The sequence below is a fragment of the Silurus meridionalis genome, chromosome 28 (genome assembly GCF_014805685.1).
Source record: "Silurus meridionalis isolate SWU-2019-XX chromosome 28, ASM1480568v1, whole genome shotgun sequence".
NCBI lineage: Eukaryota > Metazoa > Chordata > Actinopteri > Siluriformes > Siluridae > Silurus > Silurus meridionalis.
Window position 1 is genome coordinate 6,923,474 of NC_060911.1, and position 17,318 is coordinate 6,940,791.

At 36.8% G+C, this 17,318-nt stretch overlaps 1 protein-coding gene across 19 annotated transcripts in view; it reads right to left on the bottom strand.

The window, feature by feature from the left end:
* Positions 1 to 17,318, bottom strand: part of LOC124381300 (adhesion G protein-coupled receptor L3-like) — a 298,169-nt gene that overhangs the window by 251,422 nt on the left and 29,429 nt on the right. For all 19 annotated transcript variants that reach the window (XM_046842786.1, XM_046842803.1, XM_046842805.1 and 16 more), the window contains exon 2: positions 3,392 to 3,485. The gene's annotated coding sequence lies outside the window, so the exon portion shown is untranslated. The remainder of the gene's footprint in view (positions 1 to 3,391; positions 3,486 to 17,318) is intronic.

Here is a 17,318-nt window from a genome sequence, read left to right on the forward strand (position 1 = left end):
GAGTCTCTTTGGCTGTTTTTTGATGGCTCAGTCATTGCAGTAGCAAAACCAGCACCAGCCTCCAGTTGCAATCAAAGAGCCATTTTGTTTAACAAAGAGCTAACTCGAGCCGAAAGGTAAACAGTTTCAGGTCCTCGCTTTCAGTCAAATCATGCGATTTGCATCTGCCTTCTGGTTCCCAATGGTCTTCCATCACACTCACTCATGACACAAGTGGGTGGTGAAAAAAAGAAGAAAATCAGAGCGTAAGAGATATGTGGATGAAATAGCATAGAGTCTGATGACTGAGGTTTAGTGATATTATGAGTGTGTGTGTGTGTGTGTGTGTGTGTGTGTGTGTGTGTGTGTGTGTGTGTGTGTGTGTGTGTGTACTTGTGTGCACGTTTCTCACCCTCTCGTTTCATCACCACAAATGTTGCTAACATGAAGCGAGCTCACACAAAGCCAAGGAGCGCACTGAATGAACGACTCAATTCCACGTCACGGCGCATTACGGCATCTCGACTGAATAAAGTCCTCAGACTGAAATTAATTTGACACCTTTCACCATTAATAGGCTGCTTGATTTGTGAGTGAGCCTTCCTTTCTTAGTAGCAGAGACACTATGGGATAAAAGACGAACAGAAAACACAACCCTTTTCGAATCAGGAGGTCATCTCGGACTTGAGAAATGTGGCAAAAAGGAGGGATCATTTTCTATCGATAATACCGTATACCCTGTATATGCTCTTTATTTATTCAGTATATTTATTCATTTTATTTATTTACCTCAAAGATTGATTAAGACATTAATCAAACACAATCCCAAGCACGGTCATCAATTATTGAAGAACCACCTACAATCGCTTAGCTTGTTATTGAATAAAGGTGCTTAATATTAAATATCAGCAATTAATTATATACAAAGGTTTTCATATTTCACATGGATAATTCTGCTCGGTGGCTGACATTTGAGTCGACGCTACTTACCGAGACAATTTGTTTAAAAAATGTTTTCACCACGGATGCAGAACTAATAAATTGAAGCTGATAAATTCTATGTCTGTGACAAGCAAGCGTTTCATTTTTCCTCGTCTCCGTAAGTGAAATTTATAATCGTAGATTAATGCGTGTGTAAAAGTGATACGAAACAGATTAACTAGCTCGCGATGATTATTTTAAACACTTTATCGATCCTTCGTGAAGGATTCTATATCAAAACTGTACAATACATACTTTGGGTATATTGCAATAATTTTCTACACTTAATAGGGATCATTTTGCTCGGGATTGTGTGAGCAAAAAAGTTTATTTCAACAATGTCTATGCTAACAGTATACAAAATTGCCCTGCCCTCTTGTTTTATATCAGTTGGCAAAGCCTATTTGTGCATATTTGAGTCAAAGGTCACCTAGATAAAGTAAAATAAAAGTACTGATGCTGAACATCTGGAATAAGGTTTCATTTCGGTATGGTTGGGGGAAGAAATGCATTTTTTATGACCATCAACAGTTAACTTTTTATTTATTTATTTATTTGTTTATTTGTTTATTTATTTTTAAATGCCTACATGGTTTAATAATATATAAAATATTTCATAATATTTAATAAAAATTAAACAGAATAAATCAAATAAATACACTTTATTATTTTGATTAAATTGTGTTATCAATTAAATTGATTAAATAAAATTAAATAAATGGAAAAATTGAACTTTACATTTGTTAGACCCTATTTAAGTAATACAGATGTGTATTCAAGTGTGTGTGTGGGTGCGTGTTTTACTTTTAATATACAATTTTCTAAAGATATGATTTACTCAACTGTTCCACTTATTTCAGCACACTTTAACAAATGTCTTCAATCCTTCACTCCCTCGCTATGGGAAATTGTCAGGATTTTCAACTTTTTAGAGAAATTCTTGAAGCTGGACATAAAACGCTAAAGAATCCATAGCCCTAGCGTTAGCCGCTAGCTACTTCCTGGTTGTCAGCTAACGCTAGCTATATGGATCCTTTAGGGTTTTAATGCATGCGCAAAACAAATCTTATTTGCGGTACGGGGTGAGTAGCCACACGCTAACTCTAGTTGTGTATATATATATATATATATATATATATATATATATATATATATATATATATATATATATATATAAAGAACAAAGAGAAAACATGAAATTCTGCATGAAACTGGGAAAATGTGCCACAGAGCCGTTTCACATCACATACGTTTGACATACGGCGATTCTGCAACGAGTCGTTTGAGGTGTTTTGAGCGGCGCACACACTTCAAGAGCGAAAGAACATCACTCGTTAACAATGAAAGATCTGAAAGACCTTTAACGAGCTCAACCCCCGAAAATATCAAAACCATTAGGCAACTTGCGCATGATGATCGGCGGAGAACGATCCACAGGATCTCACTTCCGCACCTACCCTACTCTCCAGATTTGGAGGTGTTTGTCACACATTGGAAAAAGACTTTCAGGTCATATTCTAGACGTGGCAGGAACACTGGGAGCTCTGTATTGCTGTGTGAGGGGACTATTTTAAAGGTAACAGTAATTTATGGTACGGTATTTATGTGTAAACAGACATAAATGAAGTACTGTCATGTAAACAGAACTAGTCTCAAAACGTTTTGAAACCATCTCATATATTTGGGCAAAAACAAGAGATTTCTTGTTGGAAATAATACAATGAAAATAATTGATCCCTAAATGGAATTAATTCATGATGTAATTACATACCTCATAGTATTCGCTGATTTTCGAAGGCTTTATGGTGCTGGGTGTAAGTACAGGGAGGAACGTGAGGAACAGCGAGGGAGCTGCATAATTGAATTCACTCAGCTGTTGCTCGGGTGTGAAAAATTGGATGAGGGCACAAGAGAGACAAAACAATGACAAATGCAGGAAAGAGAGGAAACAGACTAAGGAGAGAAAGAAGGAGACGCAAGGCCAGGAGCAGTTGCTCCTTTGCATGGCTGCGCCGAAACCATTTGAATGAAGGAAAAAAAAAAGGAAAACACAAACTGCACGTGGTTACCAGGCGAAGACACGCATCGTCGCGGGTTACTGAGCGAGAAATGTCTCACTGCAGGGGGGAGGTTGGGTAGGGAGATACAAGTCTGCACGTGATCGTGAGGATCTCTGGTCTAAAATTACCGAAAAAGTCGTACTGCCATATAATCCCAATGCTTCCCATCTGTCTGTCTATAGAATATATAATTATTCATAAATATGAATGAACGTGAACAATACCACCTCGGAGGGCAAAGTGAAGATGGGATGAAGTATCACTGACAGCTAATTCATCACAGAGAGACGAGATGCTGTCTGTGGAAAGGGGCGGGAGCTTTGCTGTGGATGAAAAAGCGCTTTAGCATAACAACAGGATGTCCTTCTTACCTTGTATATGTGTGTGTGTTCTTCTATCGTGCTACAGGTGTGTAAACTTCCAAGCACAATCAAGGTCAAACCAAATTCCACTTCCTACAATCCCCTGCAGGAGAACAGAGAGAGAAAAGAGAGGCATTAGCACATTTCGTATTGCTTTATTGGATGGCAATAAATAATTTTTTTTTTTAGAGTTGCCAATTATTAATTTGTTGTACAAACTGCTGTTGTACAAACATAATCGGTGCTTCTGTGATGTGAAGTGGAGAAAATTTCCAAAAACAGCATGTCCTGAAGTGTATCATTTAAGTAATTAAATTATACACAAAACAAACCCCAACATCATGAATACTTTTATTTTGGACTACTATGTCATGTCTGTCTCATGCATTTCGAGATGCTGTTTTAGAATAAGGTCATTTGAATTATAGATTTCTTTAGTACACAACAGCTGTTTTAACAGTGTTTCTGCAGGTTTCACCAAGTCAAATTTAAGACATTAAAACCATTAAGAATGAAATTTCAGACCTATATCACATCATCAAACACACACACACACACACACACACACACACACACACACACACACACACACACAAATACATTGGCAAAAAAATCTAATCCAGTTTACGTCGCGAGACAATCCAAGAGAGATTCGCGCCGATAACAGAAAACTAATTGGCTGTTGCATGTTAGTCTCATTTGTAGCTATGATACAGAGAATGATATCTGGACTAGTGCGGGAGCATTTTAATGAGCATTAGCAGTAGCGTTACGTTGACATCGGAAAATTAAGACCTGTTTTAAATTATTTAAGAATTTAAGACGTTTTAAGAATTTTATTTTTAGACTTTTTTCTTTTGCCTTTTTAAGACTCTGTGGAAAACCAATTTAAATATCATAGCCTTCCTGTCAGCTTAAAGCAGTCTTCTCAATGTGGCAGTTCAGTAGCTGTTTATTTTTTGTTTATTTTGCTTTGATTTTTGCATAAACCCTAGAAACTTGTATATGAAAATCCCAAGAGATCTGAGAAGCGAAACTTTTTTTAATGCTATCAATTGACGCTTCATACTAGGGAAATGATTGCGCAGTGGTTATTGATCGAAAGGTCGCGGGTTTAAGCCCCGTTATCGCAGAGCTGCCACTTTAGAGCCCTTAAACAAGGCCCTTAACACTTAGCACTCCAGGAGCACTGTATCATAACTGACCCCAGCTTCCTGACATTGCTAGGATATGAGAAGAAACCTGTCATATACTATAGAAACCAAACCTTGTGTATATGCTCTTGACATTATGGACAATTTATTAATTCATCATACTGAGCGATCAGAAAAGGAGTCGAGGGTGAGCTGAAAAATAACTGCCGTACATCAACACTGTGGAAATTAATAAAATGTGGTTGTGTTGAAAATGCTGCAGATGATGGTGATAGTGATGGCGATGATGATGATGATGATAATGGTAAGGATTTTCGCTTGCTCGGTTGTGCTCTTACCCTGAAATGCCCCATTAGACTTTGCATACCGCACCACGGCAGTCATTACGATGAGGTGTTATTGTGAGTGTATGTGAGATGTGGCAGATGGCTTGTATATGTAAGACGCCTTTGATGACGTCCATGTCTGCACATATATATGCAGGTGATAATAAATGTATGAGGCAGAGCGCCGGTTAAATGAGTGTTTAAGAGGCAGATTTAAAGCCACTAGAGTCCCTGCTCTCATTAGAGTTAGGGTCTCCTGTTCACCTATCTCATGCATTTGTGTTCTTGCCTTTTTTTTTGAGACGTACTTGCACATCTGATACAGTGTCGTTTTGACTTTTTACTAACTGCAGGATATATTTCGTTTCCTTCTCAGACACACTTCACAAAGGTTTCCTGAACATGAAAAGGTTGAATTTAATTACAGTGCGAGTAATGAGACCCTCAGCCATACTAAGTGGACCATTTCATGATAATTAATTCTTCTGAAGCTTAAATAATTAAGTATGCATACGCACACACACACACACACACACACACACAAATGCATGCAAACCATTATTTTACATCATCTTTGTCACATCAACCTGAAAACACTTCCACACACACACACACACACACACAGAAGTTAGCGCGGGATTTCTTTCTTGTGCCAAGCATTGAGACATTTCCAGTATTCTCTCCAACTGTGAAATCGATTGGTTGCTAATGAGCACAATTTGATCTTAGCGGCATATTGATATATGAGGCAACAACAAAGTTTCCACCTCAGAGTCACTTGACAAACACATACACACATAATGATGTACATTTTAATTAGGTTCCAGCTCATAAAACAGGTAGCATTTTAGATCAAAAATTGAACAAAATACTGTACATAAATACATGCTAAAGTATGCTAACGTTTGAATATGCCAAAAGAAAAATATAGTAATTCTGTTACTATTGGGTCAATAGTTATTCTAGATAGATAGATAGATAGATAGATAGATAGATAGATAGATAGATAGATAGATAGATAGATAGATAGATAGATAGATAGATAGATAGATAGATAGATAGATAGATAGATAGATAGATAGATAGATAGATAGATAGATAGATAGATAGATAGAAAAAAAAAAAGACTATGTGATTATACTTAGATCAATTTAGCCTTTTAGTATATCGAAAGTAAAGAATAGTGAACTTTATGTAGACTTTCAAATTCGGCTGCTGGAATATAAAAATAGTGTAATTCCGTTAAAGTACATTCGTATATTCAAGTATTTCAAAAGTAAACCAAAATATTTTCAATAAGTATATCGAATAATAATTGACATTGAAAACACAATATTCTACTTAAAAATCGGTTTATATCTTATATATCTTTATATAAAAGTAAAGTCATTATTTTATAATATGCTAAAGTAAAGTGCAAGGAGTTTAACAGATTTGAGGTTCTTTATATTGGTTGGCAAATTTAAGGGTAAGAGCTCCTATTATTCTCTCCAGAAGGCAAAAGGTCCATGAATGTTGTGGACCACATATGGTGGAACAACCTGTCACTCCAAATGCAAATTCGTAATTTGTAGACAATAATATTAATGTGTGTTTGCAGATTAAGAATTCAGAATGCTCAAAGTTATTCTATCCTTTTAAAAAAATGAAAACATACATTGCTCAATTACTTTTTACTAATATGCCCGCTAATAACAACTTTCTAGCATGATTTAGCTAACTTGCCTTGTGATTTATGATAATACGATTTATATAACATTAGTCTAGCAGAGAAAATTGTAGTAGCTGCATTGGCATTTATCCTTTGGTAAAAAATAAACTAGCAAGTAGTAGCAAATTTCAGGCTAAAAGTTTAAAGTACGATGACACTAATGGGCACCCTAAGCACAGTTCCTACCAAGGTTGCTTTTCAGCGAAGTCCTTCGCATCTCTCTCCCTTTGTTAATCCCTCTATATTTCCTTATTTTCAATAGTCAGCCCTGGGCTACACTTGACAAGTTTGCGAGTTACACTTTTCTGTTCACTCATCACAATGAATATAACAGTGAGGTCACACTGAAGCCTCAAGCTTTTCTTTCACAGATTCCACACTTCGGGATATCAGTCCAGCAATGACGTGGGACAAGTCGGTCCTTTTAAAAAGACCCGCAATACAGAACATACATAAAAACATGTGTCCTGCAGCTGTGCTGTGCGCATGCTGATCTAATAACAGCTCCGGCCTCTGCCTCCTCACATCCATGTAATCAGATTCATTAGAGTATAAAAGGCAAAGCTCCTGGAACTGCAGGAGAATAATGATTTATATCAGCTGATCGACAGTCACGTAACTCAGGACTGACAGGACAGACTGTTTGCATGCAAATAAATATATTGTATGCTGCAAAATGAAATCGCAGAACATTTACTGGTGTGATCCAGACATCATGAATTATTAATCACTTATTAGGTAATAAAACTAAAACAGTAGGTTTCTGGAGGAAGTGGGGGTGAAATTGTGTAGGAATTTATTGTTGGCTTTCTGAGATATTAATTTAAACACAAACATATTTCAAAAAGTGCTTCATCTCCTGGGACTTTCACAGACAATAATCTTTACAGTGTATACAGAATAGTGGTGGGGGGGAACATCCAGATTCTGCATGCTAAAATACCTCCCAGCTGAAAAGCATCCCAGATTGAACAACACATCGAAACCTGAGGTAGATGGCCTATAAAAATGGAAGGCCATGTTGGATTTCATTTCTGTCTGCCAAGAAGTGTAATGTGAATCTACTTTGGGTACACTGAAGACTTCAAACATTGGTACTGTAGGTTACAAATTCATGAAAAAAAATCCTTTAAATGCCTCTAATTCAACCAAGTGATTCATTTACTTTCAAGCATTGAAAAATTACAACATTAATTTAACATCAACTCAAATTTTTAAATAAAAAAAAAAAAAAAAATCTAAAAAAAAAAAAATGGCAGCTAGGAAAGTCTTGCTACAAAAAACTGTGTTTCTGAAAAGTCTAAAACATACGGCAAACACAAAACTTATGTCAGTACACGCATACATATATAAAGAGGTTTTTTGAATGAGAGCTATTGTCTATCAACTATATAAGTGCCTTCTCCTGTACTAGCACACCTCAATCAGGACTTAAGAAACCTGAAACTCAGCTCTTTAGCATACTCGTCGTTATGAGTTACAAATGAGAGTTGAGCAAAACATGTTCTGTTATTTCGTCATAAAGACCTGCCAAAATTTGCATGGCATAATGACAGCGGTGTGTTTTACAGCTGAGCCTGGTGCACAGAGGCATAAGCTAATTGCGGGAGGGGAGGGGGAGCGGATTTCCGCTGAGTTACATCAGCTAAGCGGAGGCAGAATGTTGTGTCGCTAGTGTGCCTGCACTAGCTTACTCTGAGGCACAAAGCCTGTAGCAGCCCTGTGCCTTCTCTTTCTCTATCACTCACACACACATGCACAGTCCAAGTGAAGAAACAATGAACTATGCTCTCAGGTTAGTGCTAAATATGAGCCAAGACTTCTGCAACCTTGCAACAGTGCGTCATTTGTAATTAACCCTTTCTTCTCGATATAATTGTTCACAGATGCTCAATTGAGTCTTCAATTCTTTCTTTCAGAAACTTCACAACTTTCCAAATGTTCTCTGGCAGCAAACAGTTTAACCAAATCATCTGCGTTAGCAAAACGTACGCAACAAAATAGAACTCTCCACAAGAGATTTCAGTCGCATGGCACCCGCACATCCATCTTACTTCATTTCTTTTAGCTAGCTGGGTCTAGCTGAAGCCAGACGGGCTGTCCAGAATCCACATCACTCATGATTTATTATTCAAAGACGAAATCCGTTGTAGCTGCAGTCATGATGGATGATGAATGGGCTGCTTTAGGCACACAGTTGAAGCTGGGGTTTCTATACAGACGACCAGCGCCATGGTCACACTTATTAGCCGGTTTTGTTAAACGACTACGACTCCACATGCAGAGCTTTCAGTTTCATTTCAAAGATATCAGCCTTGCTAAATTACAATTTAGAAGTTATTAAGGAATGGAGTAAAGTGTATTTGAAAATGTTTTTAGCACAATTTTGCACCAAAAATACAGAAAAGGTTTGTAGGTTGAGGTTTAAAGGTGACTTTCTAATAACGGAAATGAGAAGTAAGCGAAAACATCCTGAATTTCTCATAATGAATTCTTGGATATCATTGGTCACACATTGTTCATAGAAGAACTGTGTCAAATAGTTGGAGAAGAATGGAGAACGCTGGAATTAATCAGTGACAAGCTGCACATTTTGTCTTATTAACTTTTAGATGGAACATCTGTTCATAGTTAGTGTAACATAAGTAATAACAGAAACTCACTTTCTCATGGATCGTTCACAATATTTAATGTTACTATGGCAGGATAAAAAAAAGCATGATGGGTTGCTTCAAATTTACAAAATGCTGTGATCTACTATAGTATATATTTATTATTTTATTTAAAAAGACTTAACAGAAACTCTTCTATGCAAGTCAGTTTAATGAAGGTATACACATTCACCCTCATCCATCCAAAACAAACAAAAAAAAAAGATTAAAACTTTTAAATAATTTTATATATATATATATATATATATATATATATATATATATATATATATATATATATATATATATATAAAATATTATTCACTATTTATTATATAATAATATCAACCAGCTCGTTATTCGTTTATTTAAAGTCTGGGAGCAAGAAAAAGAGAGATGAGCTTGATAGGGAAAATTATTTTTTTTATTAAACCTGCCCATTTCTAAAACAGGATTACAAGCATGTTAAAAAGATTAAGGGTAAGCTTGAAAAAAGGTTTAATAGAAAAAAAAGCATTAAGAAAGAATTTAGAACCTCGAAGAAAATCATTAGATTATGCATAACACATTTAGAAATTTAACTTAATTTAATAAATTTAACTTGATAGAGTCGAAGATAATTAAACACTCATTTGTTGTTTGGAATGTCTATATTCTGCACTGTATATTATGGAAGCTTTTTAAAAAAAAACTTGTTTTTTTATATAAAAAACTCATAATTGATATTAAATATACATGAATTTAAAAGTATATTGCCATTCTTTTAACAAAATAAAATGTTAGGAATCTACTTTGGTATAACTGGAACAGTGTTGCTCTTACTAGATAGGTCTAGATATTAGTCTTGGTTTATAATTTGATTTACCATAATTTTATATACAGAAATATTGCCTACGTATAACTGCGTTCATGGTATTTTATCCTGTGTAGTTACATTTTCAAAAAGCAGATATTCATGATATTGCAATAGTTGTGACTTCTCAAATAAATAAAATGAAAACAAATATTCCTTGGCCACAATATAAATTGTGTACAAACAAATTATTTAAGTGTGATTTAATAAACCTGCTTTGAGCTTATGTACTTTTTTCAAATAAAAAAAGAGACATTTTGAGATGTCAAAGCAACAATCAACAATGCTAACTCAGTGGTCCATGTACAAGGCCCAGGTCAAATCTCATACTACTTTTTTTTTGCTTTGAAAATAACATTGGGAGGAAATTCCCATAAATCTAACGCTGAAACACAAGCTCCAAAAACATGACACAATTCTTGCACTTTTGACACTACAGCAAGCAGCACCATCTCATTCCAGTCTCAGTGTTGCAACATTAATCACATTTTCAATTAAGAATCCTTTGACTGCCAAAGCTCCACTCTCAAGTATAGCAGCTTCCTAAAAAATGGTCGACTAACACTGAGCTTGCCAGCTGATAAGGGACTGAGATTTTGGCCAGCAAACTTATTGTAGCAATTCAGATGAACAGAACCACAATTAGGTGATCTCTATCTCATCCGAGTATGAATTCTAAAATACATTCACACACACACACACTCACTCATTGAGACAGTAAATCCCCCAGTGTGTAGTTAACACCTCTCCACTCATCTGTTCTAAGTATCTTTAAATGGACCAATCAGACAACTGAATTATTTATGGTCTCCTTTCTCGCTAATGCCTCCGTGGACTGGTGCTGCTTAACACGGATGCTAACGCGAGCTGATATGAGTACAGCATTCATCCGGGCACACTGTGTTAATTCTGGTTGAAAGGCTGTGTCCTGGGCGTGGACCAACACACAGCACACACATGCAGGTCACCACACCATCCTGTCACATCAAGATTTAGCAGTTTGTGCGCCGACAGGCGTAAAATGTGCTGGGAACGTTACTGGAACTGGAGCATTGTCTTCCTCATCAAACAGGCCGTGACCTGATTACTGAAAACCGCCTCGTGCCAAAATGGCCGTCTGTAGCTCCGAAGCACGGGAGAGCAAGAGGGGCCAAAGAACGGATCTAATGTGGAAAATTCCAAACCACTAGCCATAATATTAGCAGCTTCATTATAAACATTAGTAGATTCAACAAATACCATGCCACAAAAGAAGAGTTGCTGTTATAATAACCTCCATTCTTTTGAGATGATGTTCCAATAGATTTTGGAGTGTACTTCTAGAGATTTGTGCTCATTCACCCATAACGGTGTTAGTGATGTCAGGTACTGATGTAGGTGATGTGAAGAGGCCTGGGGTGCAGTCAGCGTTCACATTCATCCCAAATGTGTTTAATAGGTTTGAGTTCAGAGCTCTATAGCAGGCCACTCAAGATCTTCCACTCTAATCCATGTACACCATATCTTCATGGAACTGGTTTTCTTTGGACTTTATAAGTTGTTCAGAAAATACTTTGAACATTATCAAATTTGAAATATATAGAGATGCAGTAGAAGGTTTGTACTTTGGACCGCTATGAAATAAATATACAACATACACATACTGAGCCTATTTGAAGACATTTGACTAATTTCGATCTTTATAATTGTTTCATTGCTGTGGCGATCAATTTGGCCTTCTTCCTCATTATTGGCATATCAATGCTCAAAAAACAAACATTTATGATAACCCTAGCTGTGCCTAATTGGTCCTTGAAATAAAGTAAACATGTTTAATATAAGGTTTAGTTTAATTATACTTGTTAAAATTTTAAACATTTTCAAAATTATATCTGTCAAATCTAAACTAATGTAACAATTTGCATTAGGGGTTTTTCAGTTTTCCATTTTAATTCAAACTAAAAAAATAATCCTCATCCCTGTCAATTTGCGAATACAAATGTATTTATTGAAGTTTAGAACACCGGAGGTGAGTGTAAAAAAACAAGTTTCTTTTCTTTTCATCCATTTTAATTCTGAACACAACTTTCTAGACTGATTAGAGTTTCGTTAGACATTTCTTTGTGTCTGAAACTGCAAGGGAATGATACAAATAATGGGTAAGAGTGGGTGGAGCTATGTTTGGATCCTGTAAAACTTTTTTTTTTTTTTTTAAAAGACCAAAAAAATGCATTTTCAAAATCCAATGTGGAATACGCTTCTGAAGTATAAACCTACACCAGCTTTTTTCAAAAGCACCCACAATCCCAGAATGACAAATGCTTTGGATGTCTTAAAATAAAAATATGCTTAACATCATCTTCAGTTCAATTATATCATCCACAGGGAGCCGTTAAGAGGAAAAAGGAAAGAGAACTAATGAGCATGATCTGATGCATTGATAAACTGGACATTATAATGACATCTACAATCCGAAGACTCATGTTCTATTTGCATATGTCATTTTTTGTTAATGAATACATTCACTCATTCATCTTAGTACCTGCTTTATCTTGGTCAAAGGAGTGATAGAGCTGGAGCCTTTCACCGGAACACTGGGTGCGTGGTGGGAATACAGCCTACGCGCTAGAGACAATATAGCATAGATAGTCCATGTCCTGCCACGGTTTTAGAAGATGGTAGGACGCTGGAGTACCTGCTGAACATTCGAAATTCCACACATATAGTCATTTTTTGGATTGAACTACGGCTGTTAAAAATAACTTTCTTACGCATATTATAGTGATATTTGAATACGTAATATAAAGCATTCCACTCAGTTTGTAACATAAGTATATATTCAGTATATATATATATATATATATATATATATATATATATATATATATATATATATATATATATTAACTACACTTTTAACCCTCCCCCTTTTTTTGTTAACTAGGTGATAGAGACGTGTGTTTGCACAACCCAAGCGTAAGTTATGTTCATGCTTATTCTTAGAGACATGCATCCCTGGCGCCCCGGCATAAGTTAAGTTTCTGCTTTTCGTCGGAGACATGTGCCCCCAGCATCCCGCCTAGGTTTCGTCTCTGTTTCTAAGGGTTAAATGAAAGTTGAACTCTGCATGGAGTTAATTACACAGCGCTTGTTTAAACAAAGCCAAGCTTGCAGACCAGGGCAAGCCCTTTAGTGTCATGTATGTGTTGCAGGAAATGCTTGGCTAAGGGTAAAGGGTAGCAATGGTTTAAATGTCCGACAGTTCATTCATTCTTTCATTTCCTTTATTTGAACTTGTAAAGGGGTGCACGTTCTCAGTTCGCAACAATGACCGGGAATGCGTTGTCTGATCGCATGTAAAGGCATGGTCTTTTTCCTCCATCAGAGTTCTATACATCCTGTTCGCCTTTAACGTCACATTACTTCTAATGTAAGGAAATTGGGACCAGGGTGACAGAGGATGTATGCAATGTACAGGCACGAGTGTATTCGCCATTCCCACGTATACACATGGACTCAAACAAATTTGTATGCAAAGGAACAAATACTGGCCATGGCTGCATGATTATGGTCAGTCATACGTAAAAAAAAATAAAAAATAAAAAAAAAAACCTAGCAGATATGTTGGCCCCTGAATATTGTACTGCAACAATCTTTTACTAGTGGATTGAACTTAATACTTACATATTTGCAACAAGAATACATTAGCTGACAATAAATCACATTGGGGGAGGTTGAAGCTCAGTGGTTAAGGCACTGGCTTGGCCAGTCAGGGGTTAATGCCCTGGTTTCGCCAAGCTGGCACTTTTGGGGCCCTTGAGAAAGGCCCTCAACCCTATGTGCTAAACTCACTGTTGTGTAAACTACATACGTCCAGTATAAAAGCACCATTAACTCCTTTCTTACATAGTCTGTTCTTTTTCTAATTTGTACTTTTAATGATAATAATAATAATAATACTATCACAACTTATAATAAGCTTATCTAGCAAATGTACTTACACCTCTAGCTCATGTACACAAGCTACCCGGTCAACAAATTACTCCATTTGACGATAACCGAATCATCAAGCTGAGGCTACACTTGTACTTCACGCCCAAACACAACACAACACTGCAGGAGTGGACAGATCATAAAGTAATTAACTCACCCTCCTGGCAAGAGAAAGCTTTAATGTGCTGCCCAGACCTGTGCTTGGGTTGCCCGTAAAAACTAATTGACAAGGCTAAAGAAATGATATCGAATATAATGTAATAACGTATGGCAAGCTAGAAACAAACAGGGATATATATTACAGCGTAAGAGGTGACTCAGCTACTAAACAATTCCCTTTTCTAAGAAAGTGTGTGGTGGAACATCTTTATTTCTCACATAAAAAGATATTATACACATCTGGTTAGTGTTTTTGGTAAAAAAAAAGACGTATGATGGCTTTTGCATTACATTATATTTAGAAGACTCGAACAGGTGCATATCATCCATGAAAGTTCATTAGTATGATAGTATGATGAGGGTAGTTCAGGAAATACTTCGATTTTGAATGAATTAAAGTGCACTTCATTGAAACATTTGTCCTGTTGTCTCTTATTCTGTTTTTTTTAACGAAAAAATTATAATTATTATGAATGAAAAAGTACAGACCCATAATATTGTCCCAAGAGCCTGAACTTGAGATTGGTAGCTCAGTGGTTGCGTTAAGGCTCTGGGTTACTGATCAGAAGGTCAGGGTTCAAGCCTATTGCCAAGCAGCCACTCTTGGGCCCTTGAAAAAGGCCCTTAACCCTCTGTGCTCCAGGGGGTTCGTGGCTGGACCTGCGCTCTGACCCCAGCTTCCGAGCAAGTGAAGAAAGAATTTTACTGTGCTGCAATGCATATGTGACAAATAAAGTCTAATCCAATGATTTCGTATGGCCAAATCTGTGTTCACCAAGCTTGATGGAATACTGGGTCAGCTCGATTTCATACAACTCTATTGTATTATTAGGAACACCAAAAACAGGTCAAGAATTTTAGAGGAAATCGTCACTCAGTCAATGGAAGAGTAAATCAAATTAAAAGGAACGCTGACAGATCGCTTATCTGACTAATATTAAACATTGAGGAAAAAATGTTGTATTTTGTCTGGGAACGTGCTGTTTTGTCTAAGCGAGGGCACAGTTATTTTCCGTCACGTTACAGGTCACGACTTTTATCAGCCCGCAAGTACGAGAGGGCGCGTATGGAACGGTAACAACATAAAGTCATAAAGCCACCCATCCAGCTGGATTGATTCTGGGCGAGCTTCAATTAAAACCCCATCACCCAGAGTCGTTTTCATTCTCGTACTGTATGAAGAGAGAAAATGACAACGTTACCTGTCCATAATCTCTCAACAAAAGCGGGAGTGCAAAGTAGTGACACAGATACCAAGAAACCAATGTCAGTGTCAGAAACCAATGAAGCAGAAAAGAACTCTAAAAAATGGAGTTGAACCGATTGTGTGTGTGTCAATGCATGTATAGAATATATGTGTGCGTGTGCTTTTTTTTCCCACACACGTCTCTCTCTGTGTGTGTGTGTGTGTGTGTGTGTGTGTGTGTGTGTGTGTGTGTGTGTGTGTGTGTGTCAGAGGTAGAGGCTAGGCGTGAGGCTACACAAAGTGGTCAAATTATACCAGTGTTAAATGTTACAGGGTTCAATTAAACAGATGCTAGCTGGCTAAGCCTGGGGAAAATTCAGCGATAATGTATTCAGATTTGGAGTTGGAGGTCTGTTTCACATTCTTGCAAAACTTCTGCTGCATCTCCTGCTTTAATTAGCCTTATTAGGGGATTTTGGGGGGGTGGGGGGGGGTGGAGAAAAGGTAATAAAGAGATATAAAATAAGTATGTGTGCAAGAAAAGGAATGAATAGAGCAATGAGGAATTTAAATAGATTGTTGGCACAAATCTATGGCAGCACAAATCTATAGTAGGGAAAAAGAAACCATATAAACACACACAAACTGTAGCGTTCGCACCATAGAGTGCTGAGTGATTTAGACGATCGATAACCCAGCCCAGCAACGACACCTTTTAATGTGTGTGTGTGTAAACTGCACCTTAATATGTGAAGCTATTTTTGAAAGACCAGCAATTCGTGTGTGAAGTATCTTTTAAATTATTTCTGCACTCCATCATAATTGTGTGTGTGTGTGTGTGTGTGTACTGAAGCCAGGCATTATCATAATGACACTTCTCTCACTCTCTCTCTCTCTCTCTATGAAGTGTGTCTCCTCTTACTCCCTGCCTTGCAGTTACATCCAAAACGCAGCGGAGGAGAAAATTGTGCAGGTGACGTCTAATGGTTTCAGGGTGGAAAATATATATATATATATATATATATATATATATATATATATATATATATATATATATATTAAAAAGGTAACGTGAATATGGCCTGCATTTTCAATCAGTCAGATCCCTTCCTACCCTCTATAAATTACAAAAAAGATTCGAGTCACCCATGAGCTGTGCATAATCAGAAATATTTGCAGTCAAGGACATCCACCTATCGAGGTCAGCATCCCTGTTAAGTTCGTGCACAATGCAGGTTTGAGCTGCGACACGGACAAAGAGCTTTTCATAGGCAGAGAGAAAGGAGTATACAGACTCGACAAATTCCTGTTCAGCTTGCAGCTGATGGCAGATAGCAGGAAGTGAACCGTGGCCGATGATTTTTGTTTCTTTCTAGTTATCAAGAGATCATTTGAAAGAAAGAAAAAATAATCCAACAATTTTGAGTTATCCAAAGAGCTCTTGAAATGTTATCAAACTGCTTCAGAGTAGTGTGGAAATTGGAGAGATAATAAGATAAATAAAAAAAATTTTTAAATTAAATTAGAGGTAGAAAGGCAGATCCTGGAAAAATATATATATAATTGAGAAATCGTTTTCAGTAACCTTCACCACCCCTTGACCCTCCACTCCCTGTTAATAGAGAATGAGCCTGGAGGCTGTATAGATGTAAAACAAATGTATAATGTATATATATATATATATATATATATATATATATATATATATATATATATATATATATATATATATGTGTGTGTGTGTGTGTGTGTGTGTGTGTGTGTGTGTGTGTGTGTGTGTGTGTGTGTGTTTCTCCAATAATCTCACTGGGTTCTGGTGTGCATCAAGAGTGATTGTGGTGGAGACACGAATTGACAAGTGTGTGTGAACCCTAGAAATGGGCCAGAAGGGGTCAAAAGAGGCACCAGTGCTTTAACAATGCCC